The sequence below is a fragment of the Peromyscus eremicus genome, chromosome 9 (assembly GCF_949786415.1).
Source record: "Peromyscus eremicus chromosome 9, PerEre_H2_v1, whole genome shotgun sequence".
In the NCBI taxonomy this organism is placed as follows: domain Eukaryota; kingdom Metazoa; phylum Chordata; class Mammalia; order Rodentia; family Cricetidae; genus Peromyscus; species Peromyscus eremicus.
The window spans coordinates 16,873,976-16,891,470 of NC_081425.1; positions in this window are offsets into that span (position 1 = coordinate 16,873,976).

Genomic DNA, 17,495 nt, shown 5'->3' on the forward strand with positions numbered 1-17,495 from the left:
TTTAATCCCAGCACTCAGGAAGCAGAGGCAGACAGATCTTTGTGAGTTTGAGGCCAGCCTGGTCTTAAGTGTGAGTTCCAGGACAGCCAAGGCTACACAGAGAAACCCTGTCTCAAAAAATCAAAAAAAAAAAAAAAAAAAAAAAAAAAAAAAGAGAGAGAGAGAGAAAGTAAAAGAAAGAAAGAAAAAGTAGCTTGTATTCCCTGTGAGACTCCATTGAAGAAAATTAATATTTCATTTATAAGTGGTTTTCTACTGGAGAGAGTTTTTGAGTTAGGGACTAGGGATAGGGGCATGTGTCAATTTCCTCTCTGGGAGCTGGAACCCCATTAATTCCCAGCTCTGTGCAGGCCCTGTGAATACTGCCACAGTCTCTGTGAGTTCAAATGTTCACTGAGGCTGCTATTTTCAAATTTAAACTTTAATTTTAATTACGGTGTGTATGCCTATGTGTATGAGATTTGTGTACACAGTAGTGCACATGAACGTGCTGGGCATTCCCAAATTGGAAGTTCAAGGAGACTAGCAAGTGGCCCTCCACAACTATTCTACTCAAACTCCATCTCACACTGAGGTTGTGGAAGCACACCCATCACGCCTGATGCTCATGCTGGTCATCTTTGTTCAGCACTCCATTTTACTGTCTGATCAGCCTCTCTAGCCCATATTTGTAAGCTTTTGATTAAGATCATGTCCTTGCTAAGTACCTCATTATGAAGAAATAAAACGGAGTTTAACTAATTTAACTAGCATAAATAATTGGATTCTGAATTGCAGATAAAGTTCAATAGGCAAACTTGCCCTTTCATTCGATTTCTACTCCATCTGTGCTGATGTTGGTGATGCTGTCTCCCATTTTCATTGACATGTACAAATTACTGAATAAAAGTGCCCTTAAAGTTTTATGATACTGCAACAAGGCAATCCATTCTAAAATGAAGCCATTCTGAATGGCAGCAAGTACATACTAATTAAGCACCCTCAGTAGTTGAAGATAAAACAACATAATAACTTATACACTGATTTTACAAAGGAACATTAGAGCTTTTCAAAAAGAACCATGTAAATATTGTCAACTCCCCCGGCTCTCGCTCCCTCTCACCAATTGAGGGATTTCAGTAACAAACATTAGTGAGAGCTGTAAATTCTTCTCTGCATAAGGTCTGTTTATCAGCACATAAGTAGGTGTTTCTGAGACAATGACTAATACAAGTAAATTTGCTGTCATGCATTACTGAAAGGAACAAGCACTATACAGTTTGTGCATTAATAAGTCACAAAAGAAATTTAATGTAATGAGAACCTTCTGTACTCTACATGACTGACTTAAACCAAAGACAAGGGCCTTTGGTATGAATTATGGAGATTACTGAAATTGAATATATCACCAAAGTGAAAATATATTCCCACATATAACAGATAAATTACTTTTCCATAAACATACATCTACATATACCTTTTCCTCATGATTTTTTTTTCTGAAACCACAAATGAACATAAAGACCACGTGATCTTCGGAGACAGGTTCACAACAGAAAAGAAGCTATGAGAACATCAATGATAGGTACTGTGGCTATTTTTTTTTATTATAATATCTATAACTGCTGATATATTTATTTGTTTAAATGGTTTTATAATACATATCTATTTATATATATTATATTAGGGGTCATTACTGTCTGTTTGTGGATGGAACTAGCCAGGAACTCTACTTCCTTCTGCCTCAGTCTCCCAACTTCTAGGTTTGGGCCATAGTAACCTGTTTGTTTATTATCTTTTTCACTTTTGTTTTGTTTTGGTTTTATCCCATTTACTAATCAATGAGTTTATAATTTTAAAATACATGTTTAAATTTTAAAAATGTTATTTTCATAAATATTCAGAAACTAAAGCTACTTACATTTTCAAATTCCTGAACATATTAAAATATACATTTACCATTTCATTTAATCCTACTCTTCAAAGATGAGTTCAACATCTTCAATGCATTGGCCATGCATTAAAGAAAATCTATATTATCTTTTTATTGAAAATAGCTTCTTCTCTCATACCATACATCCTGACCACAGTTTCCCCTCCCTCTACTCTTCCTAGGTCCTCCAGCCTTCCCTCTCCCCCAGATCCACTCCTCTTCTGTTTACCTTCAAAAAGGAGCCGGTCTTCAAGAGACAACAACCAAACATGACAAAACAAGATACAATAAGACAAGGCAAAAGCCCTCTTATTGAGCCCTCATATAAGGCAACCCAATAGGAGGGAAAAAGTCTAAAGAGCAGACAAAAGTGTCAGAAGCATACTCGTTCCCACTTTTAGGAGTCCCACAAAAACACACATAAACGTATTCAGAGGACCTGATGCAGACCCTGTGCTTGCCAATTCAGGCTTTGTGAGTCCATATGAGCCATGCTTAGAAGAGTAAGTGGACCACGTTTTCCTGGCGTCCTCCATCCACTCAAGACTCCTACAATCGTTCCTTCCACTCTAATGTGAGGTTCCTGAACTCCTAAAGGGAGGGACCTAATGGAGACCTCCAATTTAGACTCTCTCTCCGCATAATGGTTGTCTGTGGATCTCTGCATCTGCTCCAATCTGCTGCTGGAGCAAGTCTCTTGATGACTGGACAAGGCAAGGATCTATGGGTATAGTAGACTATCACTAGGGAATCATTTCATTGATTTTTTTTCAGTCGTTTTTAGGCTATCCAGTCCGGTTGTTGGCCATTCAGGAAGTGTATGACATGGGTTCCCTCTTGTGGTGTAGTCCTCCAGTTAAAGCAGACATTGGCTGGCCACTCCCACGAGTTAGTGCCAACAGTGCCCCTGCACATTTTGCAGTCAGGACAGACTGTAGGTCAAAGGTTTTGTGGGTGGGTTGGTGTCCAAGTTTCTCTTTGTGCAGCCTACAGAGTACCTTCTCACGTGAAAGAGACCAGAACGGAGAGGTGAAAGCTCCATGTAGCCATCACCTTGACCTCTCTATGTTCAATGAGCTATGTGGATGCTGTCCTCAGCAATGGGGCCCTGCTGTCACTTTTTGGAGAGTGACTTTCTGACCTAGCATCAGCCTGGGTTGTATAATGATCTCCAAGGAATCCCCTCAGCCATCAACTCAACCAGATGCAACTTAGTCCCACCACTGGAAGCCTTGCCTGGCTACAAAAGAGCCAGTTCAGACTCTGTATTTTCCATTACTAGGAGTCCTCTCCTAGGGTCACCCTCATAGTTTCCACTGCACAAAGTTTCCATACCACCCCCCAGTTGCCCCCCTCCAATTCCAGGTGTCTATTTGTTCTATTATTACAACTTGATGCATATTATTTCTATTATGTAGTTTTCTCCATTTCCTAGTTGAACTATGTGAAGAATAGTCAGAAATAAAGGGAAAATTTAATATAAAATCATATATTTTAGTTGTCAAAAGAAAATGGAACCAGGTGGCGGTGGTGCACACCTTTAATCCCAGCACTCGGGAGGCAGAGCCAGGCAGATCTCTGCGAGTTCGAGGCCAGCCTGGTCTACAGAGCGAGATCCAGGACAGGCACCAAAACTACACAGAGAGACCCTGTCTCGAAAAACCAAAAAACGAAACAAAATAAAACAAAACAAAACAAAAAACCCAAACAAACAAAAAAAGGAAGAGAATTAAATATAGGAGATAGAGTTTACAAGTAAAGTAAATCATGAGTACTGAAGTTACATTTTAACTAAAAATACTAATAGGAGAGAGCTTGCCAAGCATTCAGGAAATCTTAGGTTTAGTCTGGAGCACCATATAAAGTGGGCAAGGTAATGCACCTATCAGTCTAATCGAAGCATTTGGGAGGTGGAGAGAGGATGATCAGAGGTTAGTGGCTAATGAAATCAGATTGTGATGTTCAGTTTCTTACATCAATGAATGTGAACTGTAAAGTGTAAATCCACACAGTGTTCAATGTAAGTAATTATAAAAATGTTAGAATGCATGCTTCAATTTTCAGCAAAAGTAATGAAAATTTTGAAGAAAAGTGTAACAAAAAAGGAAATGCAAGGATCCAAGCTAGAGAGTATTAGCAAAGTAAGTTTAAGTGAGCATACACTACAAATTAACAGAAAATAAATGTTGATATAGGAAGAAGCATAACAATTTATATTAAATATAGACTCCAAGATCAAAAAAGTAATTTTTACTATAATGTTTTTAAATGATAATATATATTCTATGCAATCAAAGGAAATAGCTTTAAAATATATGAAATGTCTTAAGCTAAAATCAAAGAGATAGAAATGTGTCACAATGAATTTTCATTGAATCATTGTTTTTTATGAAAAATATTGAAAATCTTGGAATTCACCATGAGATAAGAAAATTAATGTTTCATGATGACAAAAATTTCAGTTTAACAGTAAAATGGAGCAATCATAAAGAACTAAATAGAATATCATTGTACATAGAGCACATTGAGGCAGAATTCAACAGAAAAGAGATAAATCTACATCATTGGTATGGGGTCTTTTCATTCAACCCTGGAAATTAAAATATATGGCAGTACTGGAGAAGTGACTCAGTAGGTAAACTGCTTACCACGAAGGCATGAGAACTGAGTTAGAATACTCACAAGCCATGGAAAGCTGTGCCACCCAGCACAATGTATAATCCCAGTACCTTACAGGGAAACAGGAAATGGGGATGGGATTCTACAAGCTCACAGAAAAGTTCACTTGTCATATACAGTGGTATGTATTAAAGCCCTCCATCAAAGAATGTGTAAGACAAGAACCAACACAAGATTGTACTATGACTCACAAACACACCATGATTTATGCCTTCTTGCCACACACACACACACACACAGAGCATACATACATACACATTCATATACAACACAAATGCAAATACCCAATGCATAAAGTATAAATACAAGCATGTAATAAAAGCAGTAATATTATTGATTATCTGAATCAGGCTATCCATCACTTTGGTTTAATTTGTCTTCATAGAATACTATATTCAGAATTGTTATACATACAGGTTTTAAATTGAATTTCAATTTTCACCAAGATATTCTAGGACTAGGTTAAAAGATAAAACTCAGTTTTATCATTCAAACCAAATGATTATATATTTTAGAGAAAAATCTCATGTTGTTAACAAATGCTTATTTTGTGAGATAGATTCTGAAAAGAAATTAATGACTTAGCTTTCTGCTATAACAAATTGTTTAAAGTATTTTGAAATAAATCCGAACTGGTAATAAATAAACAAACAAACAAACAAACAAACAAACAAATAAATAAATAAATATAGTTAGTATCATTATCAGTTTGTTCAACCTATTTTTAATGTATCTTGTAGATTAATTTGGACCATGGTAATTTTAGTAGTTTAATTTTGACTAACATCTAATAATTGTACAATATTCTGTATATAATATCATTGGTTTCTAATTTCTTTTGCTGTGGTAAGACAAAGTACTCTGAAAGGTTTCCATATGTGAAGCTCTCTTGAGATTTATTTTATGACCTAGCAGTCAAATTATCCTAGTCAATATTCTTTGTTAACTATAAAAATGGGAGATAAATATTTTGTAATGCTTCCTTTTATACATAAAATTTATCGAATTAATTAATGATGTGCTATTGTCTTTTTCTTTCTCCTACTTGTTTTAAGTATTCAAGACAACTGGTAAGAATCTTTTTGATAAGAGTAAATGAAGCAATAATACATAAACACTGGAAATTGTGAAATAAACTATATTCATAAAATTAGTATATAATTTTATAAATTTCACCAGATGGATCAAGAAAAAAAATAAAAATTGATATGATTGATGAAAAGATTGATATAATTGCTGGCAACACAGACAACTGAAGAATGACAAGTCTTCACAGCATCAGGAATTCTATAACTCATAGGCATGAAACTAAGCCTTACAGTTATCCAAATCTATAACTAAAGGGTAATCAAAGTAACTTAGTATCTGTTCATGTAAGTTATTGGCATTCACAGCTCTCTGTTGTGTCCAAAAAGACAAACTGAACAACCATTCAAGTGACAGGAGTAAGAACAGCTAACGAAAAGAGTGTGTATAGTACCACATTTGTACTCTCAGAATTTGGGAATCTGAGAAGGGTGGATTGAAATTTCCAGGTAAGGCTGATCTATAGAGTGATAAAGTATCTCAAACGATAAACAAACAAAATGAAGAAAAGTTTCTCATTTCTATATATGTCTAGAAATATTGTAGTTATTTAAGGCACATTTTCTAGGTGGCCAGACTGTTTGCTGGTTTGCAAACGTGGAAGTTGAGATCTACTGAGAAACTGTGTCCATAAGTGTACAATAAACACGAACATAGAAAAGCATTGAGTTTGTAGGGATTTCAGTGGCTGGAGCTACCAGCCTGGGGGCGACCCTGAGAGTCATGCATATTACTTCATGAGCAATGCTTCAAAAAGTAGGTGAGTTAAAGGTTGATTAAAATCTAATAAACTAACCTTAAAATGAGTGGAACTACTCCTGGAGGAACCTGGCACTTGGTGCAGTATTCAGTAACTGAAGTGTAAAAAACATTAGTTTCTAAGAGGAAACTTCCAATTAAAATAGCTGTGACACCAAAACCCTAACTTGGAAAAATTCCTCATCTATATTTTCACAGTTATTTGATCATATTTCTAAAAATAGAAAAGTCACCGAAAACATTAATTTCTCAAATGTTGTTTGAATAATGCTGAACATTTGATTCAACTGACAGGTTCTCTGTATTTTCCAACAAGTTGAAGAGAAGTAGTTCAGGATATTATACAGGAAGAAAACTTCATATTCTAATCTGCTTATTAAAATTCTGAGCTTAACTGAATCATTCTTTGTCATTTTGTGGTGAGGGAGTCTCATGAATCCAGGAAGTTTTATTCAAGCTCTAAAATTCCAGAGTATAAACATCCATATTAATTAACATTCAGTCACAACAGACTAGCTTAATTGGGACCAAAATACTCCCAAGAAAATTAAAGTACATTATTTCAAGTCTGAGCATTTCAAGGACTTCTTTGTTTTGCCAAGATTCAGTTATTAACATTTCTCCTGTCCTTTCATGATTTCTTCTCAATAAATCTCCCTTTCTAGACAATTTTATAAATGAGTAACTGGAATATCACTTCTACTTCTCCAAAGAACTTAGTCATGATGAATAAAATTGCTATGATTTATGTCCTGTCATGTAGACTATGAAGAGGAAAAAAACGAAAGCTGTGTCAGAATCATAAGCAGCAGGAGCATCTCACACTTACAGGAATATGCAGGCAAAAGGTTACTGACAATTTCACTCTGTCAGCACAGCTCTCATTGAAATATTTTACAGTAATCAATGTTAGAAAGATTGACAAGCCGGGCGGTGGTGGCGCACGCCTTTAATCCCAGCACTCGGGAGGCAGAGCCAGGCGGATCTCTGTGAGTTCGAGGCCAGCCTGGGCTACCAAGTGAGTTCCAGGAGAGGCGCAAACCTACACAGAGAAACCCTGTCTCGAAAAACCAAAAAAAAAAAAAAAAAAAAAAAAAAGAAAGATTGACAAGCACATCTTTATTTGAAATTTAGTATTAGAAGATATGGAAGTCAAATTAAATATTGAAGAATGTATTTGTAAATTTCTAATCTTATTTCAAATGAAGATCATAGAAAATAATAATAGGCATTATATAACAGTGTTTTTGCACACCTAAGCAGTAATAAAAATACACTAAAATATCATCTACTCAAATACAGGAGAAACTTTTCTTCACTCCTATAGTAGTTTGGATTAGCTTCCAAGTCAATGGAAGTTTTTGTTTGTTTGTTTGGTTTTGGTTTTGGTTTTGGTTTCATGTGGTGGATGAAATGACTCAAACCTTTAAAACATTTTGCTCTCCTTTTGACTGTTCAACAACACGCTAACGTGACAGTTCAAATAAACACTTTTCTCAGTAAAAAGCTAACAAGAGTTCAAGTGAAAGCCTCAGAGAAGGCTCATAGAGAAAACAATGTCAAATGCCAAGAGAAGTTTCACCTAGAGAGAATAATAACCCTGTTTTCACAATGAGATGATTTTACTGGCCAGCAGGTAATTGCAGAAAGTAACCTAGGTCAAAGTACCATTTGGTTCCCTCAATGTCCATCCTTAGTCCTATGATTAAAGGAACAAGCATCCATAAACACAGGCAGATAGATCAAGGAGGGGAACTCTTGTCAAAGTGACTTGAAATAGCAACATCATGTTTTCCATGTTTCACTAACTAGAAAGCTGCAAAATGATTCAATGTAAGGCAGGACTGGAAACATAAAATAGCTGTGCTGAAGGTGAGAAAAGTGTATCTTGAGGAACTAAGCAGTACATGCTATAGTGAGTTTTGAAGGAATGTAAAGGCACACTTACTCAATGCCTTTTAGAAAATTTAAGACAATGAGGCATACTGAAGTGATACATCATTTAAATAATATCCATAGTATAAATGTTGAGACACCTTAGTTAACGGTAAAGAAATTTTACAGAACACCTAAAACCTACCACCACCATAACCTAACCATAATGGGGTTTTGTGTTCTCAGATGTGGCATTGATTAGATTTAATACAATGGGCAAAGCTGGATGCTTTTGTAGGTTTAGATAGAACTAACTCACTGTGCACAATGATATGCAGTTATCTGATTCTATTGCTTCAGTTTTCTCTCTGAAGTAGATGCAAAGCTGATGTGTTCACAAAGCATATGTTCTAGATTCCAACATTCAAATATGCAATTATGCTCATCTGCTTACTAATTTTACAGCTTATTAGTTCTGTGACTCTCGGCAAGTTTCTTAATCCCTTTCAGATCTAATCTCATCTTTAAAAGGGCAATCTTTCTATTTTGAAGGTTTGGAGGATTAGTTGAAGTAATGCATGATAATCCTCTGTCCCACACAATAGCAAACCTGAATAGCAGCTCTTATTTTCTGGAATGATATCTGCAGCTGTCATGTCTGCTTCATTTTGTTCCCACTTCTCCAAGTTCTTACTAGAAATGTCCATCATTTATTTTCCTATTTATCTTCCAGTAAACGTAAGCATAGCTTCAATTCACTCAAGAAAAGAAGATTCAATCACTTAAGGAAATTCGGAATTTACCTCCTTTTCAACATCCTGACTCTACTAGACCCTAAGTGTATCTCATGCATGATATGGGAAGAGAATAATACCGTCAATGTACTCACCATGATATCTCCACAAGCTTTTCTCAAAAACCTGATTTAGAAATCTCCAAAAAATCTCACGACTTCAGTGAATTCCTAAACTTCTATGTTCAAGACCCTTCAGAGATTCATCTTATCAATTTTTCAACTATTTTTTTTCTATTTTTTCTCTTCATAACAGAATATCACCTTGAATTCTAGCCTTGGCTTTGTTTGGATAAAAAATCAACTATCAACTTCAGATTATAAAACTGATCTTTCTGTACCATTTGCTTCTGGTGTGTTCTCTTATTTCTCATTTACTTATTTGGCCATTTCATTTATTAAGGCAAACCTCCCTTTAAAAATGAGCTAAAATATAAATCCAGCAAATAAATTTTAGTAGATTCCAAAAAGAAAATAAGTTGGCCAAATTCTAGCCACAAATTAAGAATATCCATCTAGAGAGGATTGCAGATATGCTTCTCAATATTAAATGCCTCCTTCAATTTTACAGAAAAATCAGTACACTGGTAGTAATTTGTAGACTCCAGATATTCATCTCACATCTTCTGTTACTATTTCTGTATTTCTGTGGCAAGATTTAGTAGATTTAGTTTTGGATTTTCAAAGTTGTGCAAAAAATAAATCTTACTTAGATTGTGCATCAACAACTCTAAGTCAACAGGTCAAAAACATCTGACCAAGCTTATTTCTCCTCTTGAGTCTTAGGATACCATGCCATTTCTCCTAGTAATCCTTATGAGATAACTTTACTTAAATTCTGAATGCTTAAGTTACATTAGACCATACATCTTGTCAGTGTTGAACATTCGAAAATTGAATTTTCTCCATTGAACGTGATGTATTTTTTCCATTCTTTAATGTGTTTTAGTTATCATGCTATTTAGAATGTAAACAAAATGTGAACACAGGTGCCGTTTTCACACACACACATACACACACACACACACACACAAACATGAAAAAATTACAATCCTACTTCTACACATTTTTTATTTATCACAGACACTTCATTTTTTAAAATGATTTTGTTTGTTTTGTTTGTTTGTTGTTTGTTTATTGAAGACAGACTTTCTCTATGTATCCCTGGCCATCTGGGAACTACCTGTGTAGACCATGCTTTTCTAGAACTCAGAGATCCATCTGCCTCTGCCTCCTGAGTGCTGTGATCAAAGGCATGGGTCACCACTGCCCAGCTATCACAGACACTTTACTGCATAAATTACAGACCTAAAAGTAGGATTCCTTGCATAAACATTGTTTTCCATAAAACTCAAAAAGTTTATGGTGCATTCAGCACTACCATTCAGAACCAAAACAGCAGAACACATCATTTAAAATATGATGCTTATGGAATGATCACACAAATATTCTCTTTGTGGGCTTCAAACCTATAAATATGGCTTATACCATAGGAATGTTGTTTTTCATTTTATTTCCTTTAAGACATCACTAAAGTGATGCACTATTAGAGCATTAGTCTAAAACAAATCAAAAATCAAGATTTATCTCTAGTGGCCCTGTCTACACACCCAGTATCCCTAGCGTCTGTGTCATTTCTACAGCAGTCTTTCCCACTTCCTATTTCCCCTGTGCTGTTTTCTCTCCCTTGACATCCTCCACCTCACCCCTTGAGCCCATCCTAATTTCCAAGTCTATAATTCAGCTGTTAGGTAACAATGAAACTACAAACTTCACAGGTAAATAAATGAATCTGGAAACTATTCTAAATGAGATAACCCAAGAAGAAGGACACTGCATCCCTCTCCTCATTTAGGTGCGTTAGCTTTGAATCGTTAATGGCTCTTCTATTCTTTTCACCCTCTTTCTCTTCCTTAATATTCAAATCCAGGAGCTTTGGGGTGGGGAGGCTGAGATATATATTTCCTAACCATAACTAAACATTATAATCAGAAAAAGGACAAGGATGTTAATTGCTCTTCCCTCCTGGCATATACACATGGTACATAAAGTCTTAGCTAGGGCAGTAGGACAAGTGAAGGAGAAAAAGAGAATCCAAACAAGGTAGGAACAAATCAAAGCATCCTTATTTGATATTTTTTCCCTCCATAGCAGAGGTTATCAGCATTTGAATCCATTTCCATTTGTTTAGTTTTCTGTTTTTGTTTTTATTGATGACATCATTGCCACTCTGTCTGCACAGGACTCTACTTATGCTTCAGACTGTTCCAGAAGCTCCATCCCTCCTGCTCTGGCCTTCTGAATACTGAGGCTGTAGGATCACCTAGCTGTAGAAAGGAATTCTGAAACATCCCTCTGTTCATGTGATATTTCTACATGGAAATAGTGACTGTTATTGTCCATAAGTATTTTAGTATATGCTCACTAATTTTAAATATAGCTCTAAAATAGCTAATATACATCTCATCTAGAGTAAACTCAATCACCAGGACGATATTTTGATATTTTTCATGGTCTATTATGTATAAGTCCTTTCTGTGCCAACACAATATATTTGGATGGGGTGGGAAACCAATTTCTTTTGTGTGTCTAATTGTTTCCTCTTCTAATGCTGCAGTAATGTCATGTTCTTCAAAAAGTCACGTGTAGAGAGGTTAGCTTATCCTCTGCCTTGGATCCAGGGACATGTATCCATTTCCATAAGTTTGGGAACTTCACTAACGTGGTCATTTTTGATCAGTCTGCCCCTTCCTGCTCTGCCTCTCCCCAGATGTGTTTTCATGATCTTCTTCTTCTTCTTCTTCTTCTTCTTCTTCTTCTTCTTCTTCTTCTTCTTCTTCTTCTTCTTCTTCTCCTCCTCCTCCTCCTCCTCCTCCTCCTCCTCCTCCTCCTCCTCCTCCTTCTCCTTCTTCTTCTCCTTCTTCTTTTTCTTCTTCTTCTTTTTCTTCTTCTTCTTCTTCTTCTTCTTCTTCTTCTTCTTCTTCTTCTTCTTCTTCTTCTTCTTCTTCTTTTGTTAGATCTGATACTTTTTTTTCTTTTTTATTTCTTGAGACAAAGTTTCTCTTTAGACTAGGCTGGCCTTGAACTCACAGAGATCTACCTGCCTCTGACTCCTTAGTGTTGGAATTAAAGGCATGCACCACCACCATTTGGCTTAAATCTGATACTTTCTCAACATTATTAACATAGGAATAGACACTTAGGATCATTTCCATATACTTTTTTAATAGAAGCTTCTACTGATGCACTGTTTTCTAAATGTATTCCACATTTGTATCTGCTACATTCCAGTGTTTGTTTTTCAAGTCACATGTAAATAGAATATTATCAAGTACTACTATAGTCCTTATTTGTATATGAGTTACTTCAGCTCTAAAGTTACCAATAATCTTATAAAGACCAAGATCTATCAAGCCAATTATTGGGAAACATTTGAAAATCAATAATATTAAAATGCAATTTCTGACCAATGGTCTTTGTGAACTATACATATCATTCAATATTTACACTGTTATTTCTACATATAATTCAATATTTTAACATATAACACAAATTGTTCAATTAAAGCAAGGGAATTTAAAAAGAATAAATTTTTTCCTAAGAATAAAGACAGTATATTAAATCTTCATGAGAATTCATGACAGTAAAAATTTCAGCTGAAATTTATGAAGAAATTACAGTCTTTTTGCAATGAGAAAATATTGATTGCAATGATACACATGTTTTTTAATACTTCAAGGAAGTGACTTTTGTCTCTTAAACTATTGAATAATGGAATGAAGAGATGGCTCAGTGGTTAAGTACACTGGATACTGGTCCAGGGGATGCAGGTGCAGTTCTCAGCACTAACATGGCAGCTCACAGGTATCTGTAGCACCAGTCCCAGGATAGCTAATGCTTTTTTCTGGCCTCATATGCACATAGTTCACAGACTTATATGCAAGCAAAACCCATTCACATGAAAGTGTATAAACACAATTTTAAATCACATGGAATGTAGCCCTGGTCATAATTTATTGCTATGGAATTATTATAAGCCATACTTTTAATTATTTGAAAGTTTCAAATGCAGACTTTTTTTTTATAAGTTTGTCTCTTAGTTTCAAATGATGACACATTTTCTATCATGTATATTAATGGTATTATGCAAATCAATGATTTTCCTCCTTTTTTTGCATTCTATTCCTTTTTCTCAGAATGGTCTTCGTTCTTATTGCCTTTTCCATTCTTCAGCTATGAACACAGATCTGGGAAATGAGAAAATGACATTGCTATCACACCGGGTTGCTGGTAAGGCATTCTTGTAGATGTTTTTATACCCGTGTACCAGTCCATTCTTGGTGGGATTTCCTGAGGGCAGCACAGCCTGCATGGAAACAAACTGTGAATGAGTGACAATGGAAACTCAGAACAGCCAGACTTACTCAGCTAGACTAGATCAAAACTTCTACAGAGTCTGATCCTGTGTTTTAATTTTTAACACACAAAAACCTAGGGAAAAAAACTCTCAAAATGGCAATTCTCATAACAAAGCCTCAGGCATGGCTTCTTATTTTAAGGTGTGTTACATTTGTTTATGTAGTGGAACATTTGTTTAATGATGCAAAGATGTATTGAATTCTTTTATGTTATATTTGTTTAACTCTGTGAAGCTGTGTTGCTTTGCCTGTCTCAAATACCTGATGGTCTAATAAAGAGCTGAATGGCCAATAGCAAGCCAGGAGAAAGGATAGACAAGGTTGGAGGCAGAGAGAATAAATAGAAGGAGAAATCTGGGAAGAGAACAAAGAGAGGAGGACACCGGGGCCAGCCACTGAGTAAGAGTGAAAGTAAAGCCAGGCGGTGGTGGCGCACGCCTTTAATTCCAGCACTTGGGAGGCAGAGCCAGGTAGATCTCTGTGAGTTCGAGGCCAGCCTGGACTACCAAGTGAGTTCCAGGAAAGGCACAAAGCTACACAGAGAAACCCTGTCTTGAAAAACCAAAAAAAAAAAAAAAAAAAAAAAAAAAAGAGTGAAAGAGTAAAATTTACAGAAGTAAGGAAAGGAACTGGAACAGAGGCAAAAGGTAGGTGGGATAATTTAAATTAACAAAAGCTGTCAAGAAACAAGCCAAGCTAACACTGGGCATTTATAAGTAATAATAAGCCTCCATGTATGGTTTATTTGGGAGCTGGATGTCAGGCCCCCTAAAAGAGCAGAAACAACCAACAATAGCTACACCCAAATTATCTTGCAAAATATACTGCTAAAGCAAAGTACCTGACATCTTTATCATAGAAATGAGTTCTTTTGCCTGGGGAGCAGTGTTCATCCTAGGGCCTAGACAAAGGATTTTTAATAAGCATAAGGATGGATTCTCTTGATGGAGGATGCAAAGTACATGTTTCTCTTTCATAAGGATGAGTTCTATACACTGAGAGACAAAGCCCAGGTTTAGGGCCTAAACAATGCTCAGGATTTTTCAGAAATTCAGGTGGAGCCTGGTTCCTACTAGAATAGTAAAGGATCCCCAGGTTGATTGACCACTTTCTCTCCATCATTCCAGGTGACCAGGCACTCTTCCTTCCTCTGGAGAAAGTATGACCAATTTTTTAACAAACCTGGTTCCTCCAATGCCTTCTTTAAGCTGTGCCTCCTAGCTGAAGCAAACACATTAAGAGAATGTAAAGAAACCTGAAGTATAATGAAGCTACTGAACATGACTGTTGTCTAGAGACAATAATTAAGCATTTACTTGCACTTCAGAGCATTTAAGGAGCTTGGCTTTAAAGCCTGCTCTTTAGGAGTTTGCTATTGAAGGACTCATCAAAGCTACTCACACAGCATCTCTATCCACACTCATCTAAAACTAAGTAAAGGGAAAAAGAAACTATGAAAATATGAATTGAAGCTCATCATTCTTATAATTCACATTAATATAAGAAATTTAATTTACTAAATTGCAGAAATGTTTCACATTTCATAAATGTTAAATTCAGATAAACTTTTCAGGAGTTAAGTTGCATGTTTTCACTTTCTTTTACCAGATTTCATTCAGTACACATATGAGTGGAAATCACTGGACCAGGGCACAGGATGATGAGCATGTATTGGTTTGAGTGATAATGAAAATCTGACTAAGTTGTAAAAAGAATAATGACTTTTACATTTAGCAAAGACAGAAAAAAAATGAACGATAGAATCACAATGCACAATAATGAGAATGGGCATCTGGCCAATACTTGTATAAACTGAATGACTTCTACTCAACATTCCATTTGTTTTATGAAAAAAAGTACAATTTAAAAATGTTATCTAAGCAATGGAAAGATTCAACAATAGGATGGAAATCAGTTTTCTAAAATTATATTCATTAAAATTCCAATCCCAAGAAATGTTCTTTTGACTGATCAGCACAAAACTAAACAATTATGCAGGCAGTAGCATCTACAAAGTAACAAAATCGGACTTTCTATCACCCATTCTTACATAGAGAAATAAATTTGAGCAAACATTCAGGAAGCAAACTGTGATCATAACTGGTACAGTCAGGAAAGGGCTCACAACATCTGGATAAACTACAGGAATAAGACGATATGATTGGTGATTCTAGGAAACACAATTTCAAATTACCCTCATAACACCACCCCAAGCACAAACAGTGAAGGGCAGAGAGGTAAGTTTTCTATGTGGAAAGAGGAGTAAAATGATAATCCAGCTACACTATAGACAACAACTGCATTCCATCCTCAGTGAGCCATGACACCAAATGGACCCCCTGGATCAATTTCACAGACCCAAAAGTCAACCCTGACCTATGCATCATTGCTATTAGTTTTAGTTTTGAGTTTTAGTTATGTTAAGACAATATAAACAGTCACTTTATTCAGTACAAATAATCCTTTGAAATTTTCGGTTTTTTTTTTAATTTTCTTTTAATTTTTATTTTGCAATACAATTCAGTTCTACATATCAGCCACGGATTCCCTTGTTCTCCCCCCTCCCGCCCCCCTCACCTCCCCCCAGCCCACCGCCCATTCCCACCTCCTCCAGGGCAAAGCCTCCCCTGCAGACTGAGATCAACCTGGTAGACTCAGTCCAGGTAGGTCCAGTCCCCTCCTCCCAGGCCGAGCCAAGCAATCCTGCATAGGCCCCAGGTTTCAAACAGCCAACTCATGAGCACAGGACCCGGTCCCACTGCCTGGATGCCTCCCAAACAGATCAAACCAATCAACTGTATCACCCATTCAGAGGGCCTGATCCAGTTGGTGACCCCTCAGCCATTGGTTCATAGTTCATGTGTTTCCATTCGTTTGGCTATTTGTTCCTGTGCTTTATCCAACCTTGGTCTCAGCAATTCTTGCTCATATAAACCCTCCTCATTCTCACTAATTGGACTCCCAGAGATCCACCTGGGGCCTAGCCATGGATCTCTGCATCCAAATCCCTCAGTCATTGGATGAGGTTTCTAGCATGACGATTAGGGTGTTTGGCCTAATTAGGGTGTCACCAGAGTAGTCAGTTCGGGCTGTATCTCGACCATTGCCAGCAGTCTGTTGTGGGGGTATCTTTGTGGATTTCTGAGGGCCTCTCTAGCACTTTGCTTTTTCCTATTCTCATGTGGTCTTCATTTAACATGGTCTCCTATTCCTTGTTCTCCCTCTCTGTTGTTGATCCAGCTGGGATCTCCTGCTCCCCCAAGCTCTCTTTCCCTAGACCCTCGCCCTTCACTACCCCCACTCATGTCCAGGCTGTTCATGTAGATCTCATTCCATTTCTCTGTCATTGGGCGATCCCCGTGTCTTTCTTGGGGTCCTGTTTTCCAGGTAGCCTCCCTGGTGATGTGAGTAGCAGTCCAGTCATCCTTGTTCCACATCTAGTATCCTGCTATGAGTGAGTACATACCATGTTTGTCTTTCTGAGTCTGGGTTACCTCACTCAGGATGATTTTTTCTAGATCCATCCATTTGTCTGCAAACCTCGTGATGCCATTGTTTTTCTCTACTGAGTAGTATTCCATTGTGTATATGTACCACATTTTGTTTATCCATTCTTCAGTTGAAGGGCATCTAGGTTGTTTCCATGTTCTGGCTATTACAAACAATGCTGATATGAACATAGCTGAACAAGTGCTCTTGTGGTGTGGTTGAGCATTCCTTGGGTATATGCCCAAGAGTGGTATAGCTGGATCTTGGGGGAGATGGATTCCCAGTTTTCTAAGAAAGCACCATATTGATTTCCAAAGTGGTTGTACAAGCTTGCATTCCCACCAGCAGTGGAGGACAGTTCCCCTAGCTCCACATCCTCTTCAGCATAAGGTGTCTTCAGTGTTTTTGATCTTAGCCATTCTGACAGGCATAAGGTGGTATCTCAGAGTTGTTTTGATTTGCATTTCCCTGATGATTAGAAATG